The sequence below is a fragment of the Hypomesus transpacificus genome, chromosome 26 (assembly GCF_021917145.1).
Source record: "Hypomesus transpacificus isolate Combined female chromosome 26, fHypTra1, whole genome shotgun sequence".
Lineage (NCBI taxonomy): Eukaryota > Metazoa > Chordata > Actinopteri > Osmeriformes > Osmeridae > Hypomesus > Hypomesus transpacificus.
Window position 1 is genome coordinate 859,185 of NC_061085.1, and position 4,218 is coordinate 863,402.

Here is a 4,218-nt window from a genome sequence, read left to right on the forward strand (position 1 = left end):
AGCGCTTGCTAATTAGCTACATTTGGGCCTGCTGATAACGTCCAGTCACAAATGAAAGGGCGCGGACTACAGTAGCTAGCGTTAGGCCAAGCTAAAACAAAGCTAAAATTAAGGTACCTCTAGCTACTTTGAGAGCGAACTGACTAACTTAAAGTTAAGGTGCAGGTGCAGCAATAAAGTACTATTAATACATTTTCAAGACATGGCTGACCACCGCCAATTTTACCGCGTTACCGTTTGGAAGGTACCATGTCATAAAATGGGGGTGACTTTAATACTAGAAGCGTTGAAACGGAGAATGTGATTAATTAAATGTCATTATTTAAAATTCATATATGTTTAAAGACTCATCACACACCACGTTACTTCCATTGAATATTATTATAAATATAAATAAATAAAACTTAATTCACAGATGTCCCCTATGCTGCTAGATAATGGAATACAATTACATAAGAAACATCCTTTCAGTTACTTTCCCGCTGATGTTTTTTATGGACTGCAGAGAAAACGTTTCGCTCGTTTTGTAAAGCATTTTGTTAACTTCAAGATGCTTTGGCGCTGCGCTATCTGCCTTGTTTTCCTCAGTTTTTCACCAAAACTGTTATTGAGCCATATTAATCGAATGCACAGCCGTAGCTCTGATTTCAGGTTGCTCTGTGGTATTGACGGATGTATCAAGGTATATCGAGTGTATAACTCATTCTATCATCATGTGAAAAGAAGACACTCTCAACACCTTCTTGAAAGCACCAGAGCAGGCGATGGCAACCATGCAGGTCAGCAACCACAGGAGGAGGGTCAAGGAACACACCAGCAACAAGTAAGTAAAGTTAGCTAGCATGCATTGCTTGTCTTCGGTGCCGTTGTTCTAGTGTTGTGTGGGAATCGCAGGAGCTAACCAGTCGAAGGGCGTACAAAAATACAGGTTGATATTCACAGACAGATTTTTGGCTAAATCTTGGTTTATGTGAAAATTATCAGTTCGATTTATGAATGAGTGACAATGAATGAACATACCTAAATCTAACAGAAATCTACTGGTGAAATGTCATATCTTCAGTTTCTTATGTGACACACAGGACAACGTTCAATCCAATCAACTTCCAGAGGAAGTTGGTATCTCTGGTATCAGCAATCAACAACTGACAACTGATACAGATGAAAGGCAAATAGAAGATGGAGCTGCAGTACAACCAGTAAGTTACTGTTAGTGAAAGTCTACTGAAAATGACTTTTAGGAAAGTACAATGAATATTTGTGTTTAACACTTTTGAATGTTAAAGTATCTTCTGTTGTAGTTACAAATCAAAAGAGATCACATTACATCAACAACACTTAATTCATTTTGTACTGCTTTAGGATCTGACAACACAGGCCACCTTTGTCATAAATGCCCGGGCCAAACATCGTCTCTCACAGGTAAGATGCTTGTTTACTAATAGCACAGTATATATTTACTTATGTACACAATAACACATAGCTTTTTTGTAATGGTCCAGCTATGGTTGATGGTCAATCTTTGTAGCATTTTATTCACTTCACTTTTGTTGATCCCTTAATGCTAATGTATAGGTCATAAGCAAAACTGTATATTACAAGTATCAAAATCTTTTTTTCATTTTCAGAAAAGGCATGAATAACATTGTTGCTGGAGTGCAGCAGTATCAGTCATCATTGTTGGACAACCTCAGGGGGCAGATGGAGCAAGTATTAAAGAATCATTCAGGAAGCTCATCAGGACACCTTCAAAAAGAAGTTATGTGCATATTTGACAATTTTATTGACCCTTTTACAAGTGTTGCAACAACATTTCGACAGAACAGTGTTATTAAGAAGCAATTCAGTATTGTGAATGCTGAAGAAATTCTAATTGCTCGAACCATATGCAGGACGAAACGTGGAGGATCTAAAGACTTCTTCATCAAAGACAAAGTGTTTCATTATGTACCATTAGTCAAAAGTCTAGAACAGTTCTTATCACACCCAAGGTTATGGTCTATGATTGACAAGGGACCACAGAGGTGCAGAGAAAGTTTTTTTATAGACATTGTCGATGGTGCCCTTCTAAAATCACATCCCTTATTTTCAGAAAAACCAAATGCATTACAGATTGTTGTATACACGGATGAAATAGAGATCTGTAATCCACTAGGATCATTTGCATCAAAAAACAAATTAATAATGGTGTATTACACCCTAGCAAACATAAATCCGAAATACAGGTCTAAACTTGCTGCTATTAGGCTACTTGCCCTGGCTAGGTCAGCTCCGTCAATGTGGTGTAGATGTTATATTGAATAGAATCAAAGAAGATATGGATGCATTGTACAATGGTGTTAAAATGCAAACTATTAATGGACAGAAAACTGTTTATGGTCTCTATTTGTGGCGACACTCTGGCGCAGCATGAACTTGCAGGGTTCAAAGAGAGTGTGGGCTTTGCCTATAGTAAATGCAGACACTGTGAGTGTACTTTTGAGGACATGCAGTCATACTTCAACGAGGATTCATTTACCAAAAGGACCTTGAAGAAGCATATCAGATAAACTAATGAAATAGAAAATGCAAACACAGACTTGCTTCGCAACAGTCTAAGAACAACATATGGGATCAATCGGAGGAGCAAATTAGTTGATATCCCTGCCTTTGATATTATTCAACAGACTCCGCAAGATATTATGCATGTAATTCTGGAAGGAATAGCTCCTTTGGAAATCAAGCATGTTTTGAATCATCTTGTTCAGTCAGGGCAGATAGATCTAGACTCTGCTATTTCTCTGTGAATTCTGCTATTCTTGGTTTCCCTTATTCCCCTCTGAATGTTAGAGATCGGCCATCCCCAATATCAGTTAGTACGTTAATGTCAAATGATGGTAAATTAAAACAATCGTCTGGTCAAATGCTTGTCCTGATAAGGATGTTGCCCTTTGTTTTGGAAAGCTTGAAAACCAATGCATTTGTGCATCTGATCATTGAGCTAATAGAGATTGTGCAAATAGTGTTTGCACCTGTTCTTACCATTGCAACAGTTTCTAGATTGAAGTCACTAATTTAAAATAATTTGAAAAAATGGAAGGAACTTTTTCCAGAGAACAATATCACACCTAAGCAGCATCATATGCTACATTTGCCCTCACAGATTAAGTCACTGGGTCCAATGATTAGACATGTGTGTATGCGGTTTGAGTCTTAACATTGTTTCTTTAAACAATGGGCTTCTAAGCTCAATTTAAAAAATATTAGCAAGTCTTTGAATAATCAGAACCAAATGTATGAAGGCTGCCAAAATGCTGACCATTCAATGCACCCAATCTTTTCAAATGAAAGAGAGATGGGACCTGTATCTGAGGTTAAAGATCTACAATATTTACGTGGAAAATTAAGAGACTTTCTAGGTTATGATGAAGTAAACAATGCTGTATCAGTCAAATGGCTTGTGATTTATGGCAATAAATACGTAACTCAAAAGTCAATGATCCTTGCCAAAGTTGTAAATGATAATATGCCAGAATTTGGATTGGTCAAAAACATATTTCTTGCTGATTCTACACTTTATTGTTTAGAATAGCAACCATTTCAAACTATACACTTTGATAGAAATATGATGGCATATCAAGTTGAGGTCCCGCATCTTGCACAGGCCACTGAGTTAGTGAATTCTGAAAAGCTGGTTGACTTTACCTCTTATTACACAATCAGCAGCAAGAGCCAAACCTTTGTACAGGTCAAATACCATCTTGGGGATGTAATAGAATTGTACAACGCTGACAAATTAGTCATTGTGTGTTCCCCAAATATGATATGACTTTTGCTTTTAACGTAGCTTTGTAATTTGACTTTGGAATATCTACTTAAGGACGGTCCAGAGCAAATGAAAACATACCTGCTGCAGTGCACAAATGATGTGAATGTTTGTATAAAGATAAGCTATTTCTGTTAAGAAGCTAAATGTTTTAAATGTTACGTATGAAATGTTGAAACATTAGATCAGATGTGCCATGTGCCAATTTCCAGTACTGTACCTACTATATTTTTATGAGTACATCATTTATATTGTCTGTTTGACAATAAAACTAAAGATTACACTTAAATGTTCTGTTTTTAATATGGGAAGAGTTAAAATGATAACAAAGTCATCATTTTTTATTTCTTGATTAAAATAAGAAATTATGACTTAACAAAAAGCAGTTTGTACTTTTCAGTGAGGATTATAAT

The 4,218-nt window shown here is 36.4% G+C and overlaps 1 long non-coding RNA gene across 2 annotated transcripts; it reads left to right on the forward strand.

Annotated features, from left to right (window-relative positions):
- The first annotated feature begins 260 nt into the window (after positions 1–260).
- On the forward strand, positions 261–4,218 carry LOC124487425. Of its 2 annotated transcripts, XR_006958376.1 has the most exons (4): positions 261–823; positions 1,083–1,199; positions 1,363–1,422; positions 1,629–4,218. It is a non-coding gene; the product is annotated as an uncharacterized LOC124487425 (long non-coding RNA). The 2 variants fall into 2 exon arrangements; XR_006958377.1 differs by lacking the exon at positions 261–823 and having other exon boundaries at positions 1,007–1,199.